The 18700-nt window shown below is 50.8% G+C and overlaps 1 long non-coding RNA gene across 1 annotated transcript; it reads right to left on the reverse strand.

The window, feature by feature from the left end:
• Nucleotides 1-4024: 4024 nt before the first annotated feature.
• On the reverse strand, nucleotides 4025-6467 carry LOC137146703 (uncharacterized). Its single transcript, XR_010918016.1, has 2 exons — nucleotides 6188-6467; nucleotides 4025-5343 (listed from the first exon to the last, which is right to left on the reverse strand). It is a non-coding gene; the product is annotated as an uncharacterized lncRNA (long non-coding RNA).
• Nucleotides 6468-18700: the final 12233 nt, after the last annotated feature.

Consider the following 18700-nt stretch of genomic DNA (forward strand, 5'->3'; position numbering starts at 1 on the left):
CGCAAAGCGTAGCTCAGAGCCTGCCGACACTGTCATGGGGGAGCAGAGAGAGAGAGAGAGAGAACAGCAGGTGAGAGGAAAGGCAGAGCCCAGAGCAAACAGGTCACCCCAGCACGTGGGGAGCTGCTGGCGATGGTGCTGTTTAGGATGAGGGGGGAGAGACAGACAGCGAGAGCAGCTGGGTTAGATCCCAGCACAGACGTAGCAGGGCTGGAGAGGAGGGCGTCTACCTGCCCTGTGAATGGGGCCGAGAGCCACGGCAGGAGAGCAGTGCAGAAGGAACTAGCACCATGAAGCCCCAGAGGCAGCGGGTTGAGATCTCGGCAGGCAAGAGGAATGGGCACCGTGCAGGGCTGGGATCTTACAGCCCAGATCCCCCGTCGTGCCCCTGGGCTTCCCGCACGGACATGGGAACACGCTGATGCCACTTTATCGTACGAGACTCAGTTTCCCTGGTCAGCTCCGAGTCCAGCACGGCAGGCGTCCCCGACCCAACCCTCGGGGAGAGGCCAGGACTCACCAGCTGTTGAATTCGGTGCCGTTCACCCATCTCCAGTGGGGGCCCGTCTCATTCCGGAGGCCGATCCAGTGGTCATGGGGACCTCTGTAGCGCAGTATGAAATCCTTTAACAAGAGCAGCGGGAAGCCGGACATGACACACCTGACTGAGTGCCCAGCGCGCTGCGTTCCAGTCCACGGGCTGATTTAGGGGCAGGAGACAGCCCCACACCCCGTCCAGGGGACGTGTCCTGTGCAGTGTCTGCCACAGGCTGCATCCAACGTGTGACTCGGAAGAGATTATTCTGAAGTGACGTGATCTGGGGTCCCCTGAACCTGATCGACAGAGGGCGGGTGCTCTGCCCTTTGTGATAACCAGCCCCTCACCCGTAGGGGGTCTCGCTTGGGCCCCCAAATTCCTAGTCACTTTAGCAAGACCTGGACCCATCAAACGTGACCCAGCCTACGTCCCAGCAGCCCGCGGGGCAAAGGGGGCACATTGCCCAGACGTCAGCCCTGATTCACTGAGGCAGGTTTCAGGCTCTCATGGCAGCATCTCAGCGTCACAGGTGGGAGAGGAGCCGCGTTCAGGGATGGGAGGCGGACGGGCAGCCCACCATGGGGAGAGAGCCGGAGCAGCGGGGACTTTGCCCACGGCGCTGGACATCTGCCTGGGAGAGGGACAGTCAGATCTCACACCAGCGCCCCACCCCTCACCAGGCCAGCTGACAGGGCCTGAGGGAAGGCACCGTTCCAGCACCAGCCACCAGGACAATCCCAGCCAGTCACTGGTGTCGATCCCAGCCAGGGAGGTGCCCAGTGAAGAGCAGTGGTTCTGGCTGGAGGTCCAGTTCCCTTCAGCCTCTGAGAAATAGTAGCATTTCCCTTGGAACGCGAGCCAGTCACCACCGGGGCAGGCTGCCACGCATCCTACCCTCTGTGCTACCACTGGAAGAGAGAGTAACGCAAGGTGAGACTGTCCCTGTGCCCTTGCCCGATCTGCACCCCGAAGGAGCAGCCCCCCAGATGCAGCCCCCCCAGCCTGAGCAGAGACCCCCCCCTCCAGGCAGGAACTCCGGGCCTGAGACAGATCCCATCCCCTCCCCGACAAGTATAGCGGGGACATGCACTGACCCTCAGGACATCCTGGGAGGCAGGACTCCTGGGTTCTAGTCCCCCCACCCTGCAGCCATGGGCCAGCCCCGGATCAGCCCTTTGTAAGTGGGGGACAATCGGCCTGACCCACCCGGGGGCGGAGAGAGGTGACGGCTAGACAGCGCTTGGAGAGATCACCAGCCAGTGTCACTGCGCAAAGGGAAATTAACTCCCCCCAGCCGCACGACAACGGGTCGGCGCCATTCTTCATCACAAGGGGGAACGGGACCGGCAGGACAGAAGGGAAGGGACTGGCTCAGGGTCACAGGGAGTCGGGGGCAGAGCTGTGATTTGAACCCAGGAGTCCTGGCGGCCAGTCCTTCACTTCCACCACCCTCCACCCAAGTCTGGGTGGCCGAGACACGTGTCAATCATGGCGCTTTGGCAAATGTCAGGGGCGCACTCAGCCCATGGCACTAACGGGGGGTCTGAGAGGTGGGAAGTTTAGCACTCGGCCCCATGGTGGCACCAGCGCCCCGAACATCGGTGCTGTGAGAGCAGCTGGGCCCTTAGAATTTCTCCTCGCTCTCCTGGACATAGCAGCAGGAACCGGCGTTTAGTCAATCCTGCCAGGGTAGGGCTGGGACCGGGGGTCTCTAGGGATGGCTGTACACAAATCCAGCAATTATGCTGGGTCCGGCTCTGCAGCAGTTTGCCCCAGATGGCTGGGACTGGACACAGCCAGGAGCTGCCATCACTTGTATAAGCCAAGCTCAGACACCTCCATGGGGGGTGTAGTGCAGTGCCCCTGTCTAGCCAGGCATCTCTCTGCCTGCCCGCCATCCCTAGTGTACAGGCCTTTCAGCGCACACGCTCACACCCAGCAGGGCAGCATCTCATTTCCCCACAGGCCTGGATCAATTTTAGCCTCACGTTCCCCCCTGGCCCTGTGAGGCAGGGAAGTCTCATTATCCTGATTTCACCATGGGGAAACTGAGGCACAGAGCAGAGACGTGCTCTGTCCAGTCACCCAGTTGGCTAGTGGCATATCTGGGAACAGAAGCCAGGAGTCCCAACTCCCACGCCAACATTTTAACCACAGACCCAGCCCCCAGTGACTGCTGCGCAGAACAGGGACTCTGCCTCCCTCATCCCCAGGAGCAGCGCCAGGGAAGGGCTGGAAGCAGTCTGACTCAGTAGCAAAGATGGGCTGAGTAACAGAAATCACACTGGGCCCAGTCCAGTGTGGAGGGCGGATGGCCTGCTGATCTCTGCGGAGACAGGAAGAGTTGGAAGAGGCCAGCTGGGAGAAGCCAAGGGAGGACTGCAGCCAGCCAGAATGCGCAGCACAGACCCCAGAAGGAAGCTGGGAGACTTCTGGTCTGAGCAGGGGAAATCTACCAAAGTATTGCACAGGCCCCGGGGGGCTGCAGGATCCCTGACTCCAGGGGAACACGGGTTACAGCTGAGGGTGAAGGAGCAGTTTGATTTGCTGTGAGAGACTTAATGAGACGGCACAAAAGGGGGGGAATCAGTTTAAAATATTCTGGCCTGGGGTGAGCTCAGACAAGGCAGCTGGAGGCAGCAGACCCGCAGGGCCATGGCAGGCCACAAGGGAGCACCCGGAGATCATTGGCTGGATTTTCTAGGCCTGTCTGTGGTGGCAGAGAGAAGGTGGCCTGGGTGCCGGGTGTGCTAATGGGGGGGCCTTAGCTCTGCACTGCCTGGGTTTTTAACCTTGGGGCTGTTATTTGAACTGCTGTTCTCACCAGGCCCCGGCAGGGGGAGCCAGGGGAACGTGGCAGCGGCCTTAACTCCAGCTGAGATGAAGGTTTTTGTGGGTGAATCTATAACAAGGTTCACATTTAGCAGCATGAAGAGCACCCAGGGCGTGTGCCAAGGAGAGCAGTTAATAGCTGTGGGGGAAACCTCCCGTCTCTGCTCCCACGTGACTGGCCGGATGAATTCCCAGCTGTCCGGCTGCAGTGAGAGCCCCTCGCACGGACTGACAGAGCTTGTCTCCTGGGCGCAGCCAGCCAGCGGGGAGGCAGGAAGGCCGAGATCCTCAGAGCGATGCGGTGCAGAGGAGCTAGAGATCTTGGGGTGGAAATTAAGTTCAACCCATGGATCCAGATGTGTGTAAGACAGGGTGTGCGCCTGAGCGGTACTGAGGGAGCGACGGGCACCGGGGCACGGTGGGGGGAGGGAATCTGAAAGACATCTGGTGTGAATCCTTCCTGAACCCAGCGCTGAGACCAGCGAGGCTAGGAGGGGAGAACAAGCAATTGTGGCAGCTCCAGGGTGAGTGGGAAATGCAGAGGGAGGCAGGTGGGCGGGGAACTCACCTGCCAGAGCTGCTGCCAAAGCAATGCCCAGAACTGCAGCTAGGCCCGAGACACAGATCAGGGCTTTACGGGCAGCTGGGTCCAGGTCTTGCTAAAGTGACTAGAAATTTGGGGGCCCAAGAGAAACCCCCTACGGGTGGGGGGTTGGTTATCACAAAGGGCAGAGCACCCACCCGTTGATGATCAGGTTCAGGGGACCCCAGATCATGTCACTTCAGAATAATCTCTTCCAAGCCGTGTGTTGGACGCAGCCTGTGGCAGACACTGCACAGGACACGTCCCCTGGACAGGCTGCGGGGCTGCCCCCTTCCCCTAAATCGTCCCGTGGACTGGAACCCAGTGCGCTGCGTAGTCAATCAGGTGTGTTATGTCCAGCTTCCCGCTGCTCTTGTTAAAGGATTTCATGCTGCGCTACAGAGGCTACCGTGACCACTGGATCGGCCTCCGGAATGAGACGGGCCCCCACTGGAGATGGGTAAATGGCACCAAATTCAACAACTGGTGTGTCCCGGCCTCTCCCTGAGCGCTGGGTCAGGGACGCCTGACGTGCTGGACTTGGAGCTGACCAGGGAAACCGAGTCCCGTACGATAAAGTGGCATCAGCGTGTTCCCGTGTCCATATCTGACCTGCCCCCAGTGCTGCCTCTGGTGGGAAGCACAGGGGAGCGATGGGGGATCTGGGCTCTAAGATCCCAGCCCTGCACCAGAAATGAAGACAAAAAGCAGATGGGGCAGCTGTGTTTCTGTATTATTTTTGACATGAAGCTTGCAATTCCTTTGTCCTGAACACAGCCACACAGCACATGGCATGGAAGAACCTCAGAGAGTCCTCCAGCCAAAGCCATGCATAATATTCCTATGTCTGTTCACTCATTAAGTGCAGCCTCTGGGTTCTTTCACTGGATTAGTTGTACAGTTTAGTTCTCTGGATGAGCTGTCAAGCAGGTGAAGTGCTGCTGCCGTCCTGTCTGGGGATGTCCCCACAAACACAGCACAGGTTTGAAATACAAGCACTCCAGGCATGTTTACAACTCAGAATACAAAGCTGATACATACATCGAAACATGCTTATCTGTCTTAGCAAATCAGGACTTTACCGTAGAGACCTTGCATGGCATATTTGATACGATATTTATTGCAATTCAGGAAGATTGGTATCAGTGATGTTAGAAATGGTCATTCATATTCCACACAGCGTCACAATCCTGTACTTCCCTACTGGAACATCGGAGGATCAAGTTCTACACACAAGGAGCAATTTGTGAAAAAGCACTCAGGGCTGGTGCTAGAGGTAAAGTAACAGCTGCAAAAGGCAACCCCCAGCGGTGGAACAATGGCAAAGGAAGGTTTGACACCAGGCCAGGAAATCAGTCCGTGGAACATGATCCAACAGAAGAAACGTGTGCTGTAAAAGTTAAGTTGGAAAAGGTAGAATTAAACCCCCGGTCAGACGCAGAGGCAGTGCAGCGTGAGAAGCACAGATCTGCTGCTAACACGGACATCAGCGGGGCACTTACACCGATGCAGGGCGAGTACTGGTGTTACCAGAACTGATCTGTGCACACTGACACGCCGCACCACGCTCACACCGGCCCTGGGGGAGCGGCAGCGCACTGGACATAATACTCTGCCTGTAGCGCCTCCCCCCGGGCTAACCCCGGCCCCTGCCCCCGCCTCCCGCTGCCTGCCAGTCAAATCCCGCCCCCTGCTCAGCCCCTGCCCATCCCCCGCCGGTCTCCCCCCTTTGCAGCCCCTCTACAGAGCGGGCAGCGGAGTCTGACTCCCAGTGTGTGTGTGTGGGGGGGGCGGGGAACGTCACCGAGCCTGGCTCCCCCCAGCCCGAGTGTCCCGGACCGAGCCGGGCCGGGCCGGGCACAGCGCCCGTGACACAGCAGCTGGGCGAGCTCGGCGCTGCCGCAGCCGGACCCGGCGCTGCGGGAGGGAGGCTCGTAGCCCTGCAAGGGAGGGCAGGTCACGGGGTGAGCGGCAGCGGGTAAAGGCCCCGCCCCGTGGCTCTGTCCTGCCCCGGCCCGCAATGCCGGGAAAGCTGCTTTGTGCTGGCCCGGCCAGCTGAGAACCAGGTACACGACTGCATTCCCGTCAGCTCAGCCGGCAGCGCCCGAGCCGAGCCCCGCCCCCCGCTCGGGGTTGGGGGGAGGGCGGTGACACGCTCGGGGAGCACCGAGCCCGCAGGGCACAGACCGGCCCGACCCCCCGCTCCCGCCAGCCCGGGGCGGCTCCGCACCCACCTCGGCGGCGCCGCTCACCCGAGCGCTTGGCGGGGATCGGCCGGGCGGGGCTCTGCGCGCGGTAGCCGGTCCTGTCCTGTCCGGTCCTGTACGCTCAGCTCCCGGTGCGCAGCTCCAGCAACACACCGCCGGAGCGTCCTGGTCCATGGCCCGCGTCCCTGGTTATTTTTGTCATCCAGGCGGGGAAGCTGCAGGGGGAGGTCTAGGTTGGATATCTTCACTGAACCACGCCCCCCATGACTCCACTGTACCTTGAAATGCTCCCTCACGCCCATATATATCTCCCTGTAAACCTTACACCCAACACCACCACGCCCCATCCGGGACACTGCAGCCCAGCCCATCCCATCATTGCGCTCCCCAGACTCCCATCCCCACCCCCACGCATGGACTCACTCACCGCAGAAGAAGACGGGACTGACCTGCCAATCGACCATAAGGAACACTGGACTAATGAGAGACACTTCACCCCGTATGGACCTATGTACTCCTTCCTACTGGATCATGCCCCCAATGATTTTACTATGCATTGAAATGTGCCCTCATGCCCATATATATATATATATATGTATCTCCCTGTAAGCCTTAAACCCAACACCTCCACCCCCCCATCCGGGATACTGCAGCCCATCCCACCATCGTCCTCCCCAGACCCCCACTCTCACCCCCATGCATAGACTCGCCTGCTCTCCCTAGCAACACCCCCCAGGGATCCCCCCCTCACAATGGCATGCCACTGTACTCCCCAGACCTCCACCCCCACACATGGACTCACTTGCCTTCCCTGGCAAATGCCCCCCAGGGACCCTCCCTCCACGCTGGATAGTGTCCCCCTCTCCCTGCATACCCCCCTGCAACCCTCAAGCCCCACACCTCCAGCCCCTCCTACAGGGCCACAGCTCATCCTGCTGTTACCACCCCTGATCCCCGATCACCCCCCATTGCCCGATACCTGCTCTTGGCTACAGTGGCTCTGCCCATGATGCCAGCCGGAGAACCCATCCACACCTGAACTAATTCACCCTCTCCTCTGGGCGGGCAGAGTCCCAGTGCAGGGGTGGGGAATGTGGCTCTCTCTGTGCAGACATGGTAACACCAGTACCAGGCCTGGGTGTTACGGGGGGAGCTGGCCCTTTAAGGGGGTCTTGGGTTCAGTCTCATCTGTGACTAGGTGCCCCTAGACTCAGAGGTAAAGGCCAGGTGGAGCTACAAGGGCAACTCTTAGGGGTGCAAAGGCTGCAGGAGCCAGCTGGGAAGGGAAGTCAGGGCTGGAAAATCTGTGGTGTTCTTGTTCTGAACTCTGTGTTCATAAGCCAGACTCCGAGAAGGGGAGAAAACACCCCAGTGTGGCATTTGATTAACTGGGGGGGAAAGGAAAAATGAGGCAGTGGGTAGAGGCAGGCTGGATAAAACCCCCGCTGCACTGGGACGGTACTCTAGGGACACCTGTCTCTCTCCAGCTGGAGGTTTATGATCCTATAATTTTTTGTCACCATCTCCTCCTGGGTCTGGATCACAAGCATTCGAGAGCTCTTCCACGAGCAGTCGTCACGGCTCCGAGTCCAGCCTTTACGCTCTTCAGACAGCCAGTAGCACTTGTCCCCATGCAGCTGCCAGTCCCTGGGGCTGAGTTTGCACCCGGAGTCCTCTGGTGAGAGAGATGGGAACAGAGGTGTCGTTAGTTCTGACATTTCAAACTCTGGCTGGCTGAAAGCTCCTGTTCAAAGTTGATGTTTAATGGAAAATGCCATTTTAACCAAAACAAAAGATTTTAGTCTGGCTGACACTTTTCCTTTTTTGTTGTGGGGAGGGGACTCAAAAGGGAAATACTGATTTTTTGCGGGTGAGAGGGAGGATTTCATTCAGTTTTTCTTCAAAGGACATCAAACTTGTATTTCTTTTCATATTTTTCATGAGCGAGGCTTACAGTGTATCAGCTCTACTCCTAGATAGTGCTTACGTTTTCTCCTACAGGCATGTAAGCATCTTCAAGCTCAATGTACTAGTGAGGGCTTTTCTCAGGGGTCAGTACTCAAACAGCAGGGCGCGGCGCTGTAGGTCTGTACTGCGGGGCGCTGGCAGCGCTAGGAGGCCAGAGAGGAGAGAATGCACTGGAAGTGTTGCTCTCTTACTAAAGATCTGCTCTAACTCACTCACAAGTTCTGGGCCCAATGCAGGAATCGCTGGCTGGAATTGTTGGATTGGTGCAGTAAAATATAATTCCTTGGGGTTTGACCATGTCAGTTTATAAAAGCTGAACGGAGACAGGCCCAGCCTGTGCCCTGGTGGGAGACCTCAAGGGAAACTCAGTGTTGAAATAAATAATGGGGTGACAGAGAAGAAGGGATATCACTGCCTAAGGCAGAACTGAACCCAGAGACCCAACCTGGCAGCTGGGGGCGCTGTACCACTGCTAGTGTCAGGATTAGCTGAGAGTTAAAAGCAAGGTCCCATTATAGTCATTACAAATCCCATGGCTCGTCTTTAATGGTGGAGGTCTGAGTCTGTTCAAATTACAGTTCAGAGGGGCTACAGATTGCCTCGCTCAAATGCCCCCTGCAATTCCAATAGGCGAGGGGATTCTGCTTCAACCATTCCCCTAAGACATCTTCTCCAGTCTTGTGTGCTGCTGAACAGCTGTTGAGTTTCACCCCAGAGGTCTCTGCATTTCAGTAGTGGGAGAAATGATTTCCATAAGGACTACGTTGTAATAATACGCAGTTGTATTATTATTATTACACTGTTATTAACATTTCCTGTACCCCAGCAATGGGAATTACTCTGTCCACTAGATGTCACTGATGCTTCTCTGCGCAAACAGCTGAGGATTATTTATTGTACTTAGATTCTAAACTCCTCTGGGCAGAAACTTTATTTATTTATTTATTTATTTTCTACAGCATCTGGCATGGTCGGGCCACTAGGTACTACTGCAATACAAATCAATTATTAGTGTTACAGTGTCGGTGAGAGGCTCCAGTCATGGATCAGAGCCCCAGTGCGCAAGGTGCTGCACATACACATAGTTAGACAATCCCCAAAGAGCTCCCAGTCGAAACAGGTGGAGGTAAAGAGGAGAAGGATGCCACGGAAAGAGTAAAATAACCATGATATTGGTACTGTGACAGGAACCCCCAGCATAGATCTTGCACCCAGCAACTGGGATTGATGAAATGAAAGAAGATAGAGGTTCTTGGGATGTACAGCCCACCACTGATATGTCTAAAACAATGAAAGGCACCCCAGCAATTTAAAAATCACCCTGCGGACTGAACATTGTTTTCTCACTATAGTTATGAGTAGAGTTGACTGAAAATTTTGTGGCCATTTTACTTGACAAAAAAAAAAGAAGAAGCCTATCTTCCAGAATAAAAATCACCACAGAAAATGTTTCACTTGAAAATTTTCAGTTTTTGGTTGAAATAATAATAAAATATCCTTGGAGACTGAACATTTTCTCCCACATTTAGCCTCCTTTTTGCTGCCCGTGTTGCCAACTCTCACATTTTTATCACAAGGCTCATGATTTTTGGTGTTTTTCCTTGAAGCCCCAGCTCGTGGAGTCAGGTGATCAAGTGAGACGCTTGGTTTGTTTTTAAAAAAAAGGGGGCAGGGGAGGGGGTTGAGGAGAAAAGCTTGAAAATGTGACTTTAATTCGACCTAGAACCTCAGAAACCAGAAAGTGAATAATAAAAAAACCCAAAAACAAACACCCCACAACAACAACAACCCAAACACCAATGTACACCAATGTATTTTTTTCTTAAAATCTCATGATTTTTGAGGCCCTGACTCATGGTTTTTGAACAGCAGGGGATGGCAATGCTGGAGTGATGTAAATAAAGGGAGTTGGGACCTTAGTGTGAATGAGAATCTGTCCATTGTATTTCAAGCTAACAGTGTCCCTTTAACTCGGTGACCAGGTTTTTAGTCACAGCAAGAGACCTGCAAACTTTTCCAGGGAGAGCAATTCTCATCAATAATCTGTACACTATACCTGGATGTCCAGCAACTCTTTGTGTAAACTCTGTGAATTGTTTGTGCTTTTAAATATTACCTTTAATAAAATGTATTAAATCTGTTGAATGCAGGACAATGAAAGGTTGTTATCCCGACTGTACCGGTAAAGGGCAGCAGAACTGTGCTTAGCCTGCCCTGATTGAGTGGGTCACTGGAACCTGAACCTCACTTGCTAAGCAGGGGGTAGGGATGTCACATCTTTCTGTGGCTCAGAGTGGGGGTTGGGTAGTGCTATGACGGTCTGTTGGTGGAGTCTGTCTCAAGAGTCACGGTATGTCTACAGAGTAATTAAATGAGACTCAATAGAGAGTCCTTGTTTCTATACAGTGAAGACAACGAGAGTTCTGTGGCACTTTAAAGACTAACAGATTTAATATTTGGAGACATAAGCTTTCGAGAGGCTAGCTCTCTTCTTCAGATGCAGTAATACAAAAATAGGTAACACAGAGGTATCATATAGGAATCCAAGTGCATTGAGAACAATGGGGGAGGTGGAGTCCGGGACTTAAGACCTAATGACGACCATTCAGTAGGAAGTGAGAATGGGTGAGCAAAGTAATTTACCTTTGGTACTGAGACAGCCATTCCAAGCTCTGTTTAAACCCAGTTTGAATGTGTCAAGTTTGCAGATCATTTCTAATTCAGCAGTTTCTCTTTGAAGTCTGTTTTTGGAGGTTTTTTGGAGAAGTACAGCAACTTTCAGGTCAGAGACAGAATGCCCTGGGGAATTAAAGTGTTCTCCCACTGGTTTATGGATGTTATTATTTTTTATGTCTGATTTGTGTCCATTTATCCTTGTGTGTAGTGATAGTCCAGTTTGGCCAATGTACATGGCAGAGGGGCATTGCTGGCACATGATGGCATATATAACATTAGTGGATGTGAAGGTGAATGAGCCCCTTATGGTGTGATTGATGTGGTTAGGACAGTGATGATGTCATTAGAGATGATGTGTGGGCAGTGCTGACAACGGGGTTTGTTGCAGGGATAGGTCCCTGGGTAGGATTTTTTGTAGGGTGTATGGTTGCTGGTGAGTATTTGCTTCAGGTTGGGAGGCTGTCTGTAAGCCAGGATGGGTCTGCCGCCCACTGCCTGAGCGAGAGATGGATCATCTGTTAGGATAGGTTGTAGATCTTTAATGATGTGTTGGAGAGATTTTAGCTGGGGACTGTAGGTAATGGCCAGTGGGGTTCTGTTGTTTTCTTTGTTGGGTCTGTCCTGTAGTAGGTGACTTCTGGGTACCCGTCTGGCTCTGTCAATTTGTTTCTTTAGTTCTCCAGGTGGGTATTGTAGTTTTAAGAATGTTTCACAGAGATCCTGTAGGTGTTTGTCTCTGTCTAAGGGATCAGAGCAAATCCAGTTGTATCTTAAGGCTTGGCTGTAGACAATGGATCATGTAATGTGTCCAGGGTGGAAGCTGGAGGCATGAAGATATGTATTGCGGTCAGTTGGTTTTCGGTATAGGGTGGTATTAATGTGCCCATCCTTTATTTGTATTGTAGTGTCCAGGACATGGATTTTTTGTGTGGATTGGTCCAGGCTGAGGTTGATAGTGGGATGGAAATTATTAAAATCCCAGTGAAAATCTTCGAGGGACTCTTTCCCGTGGGTCCAGATAATGAAAATGTCATCAATGTAGCGAAGGTAAAGAAGAGGTGTTAAGGGACGAGTTTTGAGGAAACGTTGTTCGAGGTCAGCCATAAAAATGTTGGCATACTGTGGGGCCATGCGGGTACCCATAGCTGTGCCACTGACTTGGAGGTATAGATTGGTTCCAAATCTGAAGTAGTTGTGGGTCGGGACAAAGTCACAAAGTTCAGCTGTAAGGTGTGACATATGATCATCTGGGAGAGTGTTTTTGATGGCTTGAAGTCCATCTTTATGTGGAATTTAGTATAAAGAGCTTCTACATCCATAGTGGCTAGGATGGTGTTTTCTGGGAGATCACAGATGGATTGTAGTTTTCTCAGGAAGTCAGTGGTGTCACGAAGATAGCTGGCAGTGCTGGTGGCATAGGGCTGAGGAGAGAGTCCATGTAGCCTGATAGACCTGTGGTGAGAGTGCCAATGCCTGAGATGATAGGGCATCCCTTAAGGAGTGCTGGCTGAAGCTTGCCCTGGAGCAGTAGTGCCGGCATTCCCTGCTCAGGTAAATGGCGAACAAGTCTATTGTCAGTGTCCCCCACTATCTGAAAGGGTCACGGAATACTACTGAGTCTGGGTCATGTGGGAACTTGCAGCTGAGCCTGTCCGCCGATATCGTCACATTGTGGGAAAACATACAAATTCCATAGCTATAGTGCATCCACACAGAGGGAGGGCAATCTGGCACCCCCTACCCCCCCGATGATTTATATAGCATATGCATGCTCTGTTGTCGATCCTGATCCCTGTGCGTGTACACCTCTAATCAGCAGAAGGAAGTGTGCACGTCCGTTCCTGACTACTCTGAGTTCAAAGAAGTTGATGTGAAGACGTGACACAAGGCAAAGGGTCAGCCACAGAGGTATGAGGTTGTTGTGATGTGCTCCCCATCCTAAGAGGTATGCATCTGCACTGGTGGTAAGGAGGAGTGTTAGGGAGGGCTGTGCCAATTGGATCCCTGTGTGGACTTTTGCTGGGTCCTTCCACCAGTTCAAGGATTGTTTGACCTTGGTGGGTAATGCTTGGGAGTTTGTCTAGGTTGTCTCTGGCCTATATGCTGCACTGAACCACAACTGCAGACCTCATGTGAAGTCTGGCGTGAGCTATCACAAATGTCCCCGCATCTGCATGCCCCAGAAGTTGAAGGCTGTGTCTGGCTGATTTATGTGATATGTTCTAATATTTTCAGTACGTACCATCCTGTTCCTTACCCAACCTAAAATTATATGTTAAATGAGCAGCAACAGCCAAAAAGCAGAGGTCTTCACTGAGCTGTCTACAATTTTGCCCAGGTGTTTTTCCTGAGATGTCAGTTAATTTACATTTCAATAAGAGTGCAGGAGCATTTCAAATTATTGCTTCCTATGTGCACCATCTTGTACATATACATTTTTGAACATTATCTATGTCAAGCACATGTTTTACATAAGCCAGTTCTATGAAGTAGTTGTTTAAGGAACCATATATGATTGCTACTGCTGAAATTAAACCATCTGTCCACGTTGGCCAGCAGATGGGATTGTTGAGCTGCATTAAAAATGGTATTGGGAGGAACATCAGCAACATGACAGCATCTTCATGACAGAACTCAAGTCTTTCAAGTAAGGTCAGGTACCAATAGCAACCTGGTGTAAATTGGAGAAGCCCTTCAGGCCTCTCTAACATAGTTCAGGGCGACGAACCCTGTGCACAGTTGCAGCAGAATCAGGGACGTAACAAAGGTAAGCTGTAAACCCCTTAAGCCATGCATCTTCACACCCCTGATTCTATGCAGATCAGCAACACGGCAGAAGCTGGTCCAAGGTTTTGTACAAACACTCCCCTCACTAGCAAGGATTTACAAAGATTAGAAGATTATTCTGTTCTTAAAAGGAGTAAGGCTTCATTAAATACAACCAATAATTTTCAAATAAAGCTATGAGTTTCCAAAACATCAAGTGTTTGTATATCAACTTTTCAGTCAAAACAGTTATGGAATCATTATGTTTCCATAATTAAGATCAGACATTTTAAATGCAAAATTCAATTCAAGAGTCTCTCAGATTAACTGCAGACAAGCTGTTTGCATGGTGTCCCCAAATTATCTGTGAGCTTTTAACAACTTTTCATTTTAGAGCACATGCATTCCCTCAATATTTGTATAAGGCTGAAAACCCTGCTACGGACAGCTTAAAAAAATCACTGCATCTACAGTGTTTTAGAATGGCTGTGTAAGACGATTTGTACATTATGTTGTACACAGACAGGTGGAGATACCACTCTAGAACTGTACCTGGGAATGAATGGTTCTACAGTGTCACAGGTACCTAGGTAACTGATATTTACCTTTACTTCCAAGACTTTTGCTTTCAAGTTGTGTCATCTTGTTCAGGTTTTTCCATTTCAATTCATGTAGAGCACATTCAAGTTTTGCACTTGTTTCAGTGCACTGAAAAATACATGCATAAGTGTTCAGAACAAATTTAATTTTACAATACGACTATTAGTACCTAACAGTACTTGCAAACCACGTCAATATTCCCTACATGAGGGTACAATCATCACTAAGATGTCTGGAATAGCAGGAACAGACATCTCAACTGTGGTTAGCGGTTTAAAAATACAGAAGTTACAGGAATCAGAAAGGTTGGGAGATTCCCTAGATCAGGTTCAGCAGCTCCAGCAACCACTGGAATCTAGTATTAGGGGAAAGGCTCAGCCTGAGGCGGAAAATGTCACACTGCAAACAAAAGCTTTAAACGGATGAGCTGCAGAGCAAAGACCTGTGCCATACTCATGATAAGCAGCAACAGGAAAAATTAGTGGAACGAGGTTGCTGTTAAAAGAAACAGCCACACAGACAACAATAACTGCAGTGCTGGATCTGCAGAACCAATGGGAAACTGACTGACCATGCACATTGCCAGCAAGAAATGGCTTGCTTGCAGAAGGAACTGGAGACTGTGCAACTGACCAACAGCACAGCTTAGGAGAGCGGTGCTGTGGGGAGCATTGGAAAGGCTGTGCTCATCAGATTAGAGGAAAAAAGGCTAACCTCAAAATAAATCAGGAGAACTTTTCTAGCTTTTCCTATAGAGGTAATACTAATAGCCCAGAAAGAAAAGTGATGAAATCTTTCCTTTCAGGAGAAGCTCATCATAGATCCCCCCCTGGAAAGAAGCAGTAGTTAAAGGAAAGATCAGAGCCATGTGTAACTCAACCCAGGTCTCCTTAAAACTTTTACCCTCCCAGAATTGTCATCCCTCTGTGCTGGGTCATCAACAACTTCATCGGCTTCCTGATGGGTCATATTTCTGCTCCTGGTCAAGGTGCTCTGCATGAGCTGCAATGAGTTTTTTAAAAGAGTGAATGGAGGCACCTGACTGGCCGTCCTGCTCTCTTTAAAATGAACACGGTTTTGTCAATTTCACTGATCACCCATTGGTCTGGCACTGGCTATTCAAAAGTCAGAGCAAGTTCCCCTCCCTGCCCCCCTTCTTTTGTCTGGTTTTGGATTCAAGGGTTTGCTCCTTGTTCTCATTTGGATATTCACCAAGGAGTTTGGTTTCACTTGTAATGTTATTATTTATTGGATTATTCAGATACTTTCAGGGACCTGCTTCTATTACCTGAGCCAAACACTAAGAGATGGGGCCCTTACACCCAGGGCACTGGGGCTATGGGTGGGCCAGGCAGCCTGTGCCAGTCCACCAGCCAAGCCATGCAGTTTCACATTGGAGGGATGGGGGGGAAGGTGGGAAGGCTGCAGTGATTCAGGCCAGTTGACCCAGCCAGGCAGGCAGTTTCACACTGGGGGAGGGAGGAGAACCTGGGAGGAGATGGTGACAGACTGTAGCATGGAGGTGGCAGCTGAACAGTTTCATGCCTGTGGAGTTTCTTGCTACCCTGAATAAACTGCATCACCCCCTCCCCCTGGAGATATACATTTCTTCTTAGTCCTAGGGATGTCTGTTGCATGGGTGTACAGGGCTGTGCTGCAGTCGGTTGGCTGGGCAAGGGGATTGTGTGCAGACTGGGAAATGGCAGGGGACACCAGCTACCTTCCTCCCACTACTTGTAGTAGACAAGTGAAACAAAGAATGTTTCCTGGTGTGGTCCTTTTACACGATACATTTACATTTCACATAACATCGTCAGAGAATGGTACAGACATTGACTAATGCTGCTGCAGAGTTGGCATTGCCATTTGTCATGGCAAAGAATTGTATAGAAATTGACTAATGCTTGGGTGTGTGAGCTAGCCTAGAGTTCTGCATACGCCCCGATTTTACTGCTGCATTTGGTAAAAGAATGGCTCCTGGTTCAAAATCTGCCCTGTCCTCAAGCAAATGGGCCAAGTACAGACAAAGACTGCAAGCAACAGCAGGAAGAATGATCTGAACCCATGGATTACGCCTGTTGTAGGGGATGTCAATCTGACTGGCTGCGAACCTGCACTTTGTGCCCACCACGGGAGTCTTGTGCAGCATAGGAAGACAGAAGAGCACTAGAAAATGCTGTTCCATTCTCCTCAAACGTTTGACTGATTTGGGGTTAAGGTTTCCCAGCAGATCTACTTCTGCTTCAGGGCGACAGACAGAACCGAGAGTTGTTTGCTTTCCAGTATGCCATGCAGCCGTGGACATTTAAGGACATGTGGAAAGTATCAGAATTGGAACAGATGGCTTTGTTACAGTTACAGTGGGAAGAAACAATTGCGTACACTACATTTCAGAAGAATACACATCCTGTCCCGTCAAAATGTTTGCTACTCCATGCAGTGAGTGAGGCCCTGGACAGGTTGCCCAGACACTGAGAACTTGATCTGAGTTCTACAAGTGGTTTTCCCACAGCACTATCTGGCAACATAAATACACTAAAACTATACAGATCAACTGCAAAGTGCAGTCTCTGAAACATATACAGGCTTCCAACACCAAGAGACTATTTTACTACTGTTTCCTTCCCTCCTTGAAGGGATGGAATGAAACTGCACTTTCAATTGTGCAAAGAGGATGAGTGTTGCTCCAATGCAGACCTTTCATATAGGTACAGTGAGAAGAACAAAGTTTAGCTGCAATTTGTGGCATTGGTCATTCAACAATTCCACCAACTGAGGCTTGGTCTACACTGCCGGTGAAATTCAGCAGCAGTCGACGGGAGATACGCAAGCTATGTATCTCCCATCGACTTCCTAGCTTCTACCTACCACAGCATCCCCACTACGCTGCACCGATGGGAAATGCCCTCACGTCAACGCAGCGTTACTCTTTTTGTGGGGGTGGATTAACTGCATCGACTTCCAGATCGATCAAGCGGGTCTCCACTGCTGCTCAATCGATCCCACAGAATCGATCCGGCGGTGCCGGCAGTGCTGCTGTCAATATAGACATCCCCTGAGTCAGTTATTCTAAATTGATACAGAAAACCCCATTCCAGTGTTTTTGTGCTCTTCAGATCATTGGTTGCTAGAGTTCTGAAGCCGACTTGCAGCCCATATCTGATGGAAGACTGCTCAGATCAATTTGGATGACAGAAACCGCCAACCACTTTCTGGTTTAGACTTTGGTGCAAGTATCCACATCATGGTGCAAGAAGCACAACTACAGGATCACGAGTGCCCTCAGCATCCAAGTCAGGGGCACAGAATGTCTCCTGTGAGCCACCAAACAGGTTCAAAGGAGGCTGCCGGACAACACTGCAGAATGGAGCTCAGTGTCCACATTCAGGTTCTGGGATTCTATCCCGTGGAAAGCCCCCATTGTCCTCACCACCACTGCTAAAATTATTCAAGGGCAACGTGAGTGAACTGGATGTTCAATACAAAAGTCTGTTAACTACGGCAAAACACGAGAGGACAAAAATGCCCTGCAGTTCTGGGTAGAGGTGAACGAACACTGAGGCAAGCAGCAAGAACTGCTTTAGGGAACTCAGTTCTGTCTTCGTTAGCAGTGTCACTAACAATGCAGATGTGGAGAGGATTTTCTCAGATGAGCATTATAACAATCTAAGCTAAGACAGTCACTCAGACAAAAGACACTGACTAGTGCATTACACTGACCGACTAGTGCGTTACGTGTTACACTGACCGACTAGTGCGTTACACTGACCGACTAGTGCGTTACATGTTACACTGACCGACTAGTGCGTTACGTGTTACACTGACCGACTAGTGCGTTACGTGTTACACTGACCGACTAGTGCGTTACACTGACCGACTAGTGCGTTACGTGTTACACTGACTGACTAGTGCGTTACGTATTACACTGACCGACTAGTGCGTTACATGTTACACTGACCGACTAGTGTGTTATGTGTTACACTGACTGACTAGTGCATTACACATCTACTACAGACTGAGGAGACTAGATATGTGCTCTGTTTTTATGAAATACATGAAAGAAAAGAGCCAAAAACTCCCCCTCCCCCTTCCTACCTACATCACCAACCAGCCAGGAGTACTGATGCGCATCAGCAGAACCTTGCTCCTCACCCTCGTGCTAGTCACCTGGCCAGTGACTACCACGAGCACCAAGAGGCTGGTAACTATAACATCTGTGAGACCCCTATGTATGTTTGTCTGTCTCCCTGTCTGTGTATGAGTGCCAATGAAGGTACCAGTTGACACATGTGTCAATGACGTATACTTTATTAACAAGTCTCTGTATTTGCAATCACTAAGTAAAGCACAATATTGATATTGTTACAGTGTTGATCCTGTTGTCCTGGTGTTTGCACTATTGATACTATTTACCAAATTTCTGTGTTCACAATAAACGTGGCTTGTTGCCTTATCCCCTGAAAAAGGTCCTGTGATATTTGTTATTTGGATAACATTTGCTATCCAATGGAAACAAATTTTAGCCACTGC

This window comes from Emydura macquarii, unplaced genomic scaffold (assembly GCF_026122565.2).
Source record: "Emydura macquarii macquarii isolate MOO-44397 ecotype Brisbane River unplaced genomic scaffold, CSIRO-AGI_Emac_v2 contig_469, whole genome shotgun sequence".
Classification (NCBI taxonomy): Eukaryota; Metazoa; Chordata; order Testudines; family Chelidae; genus Emydura; species Emydura macquarii.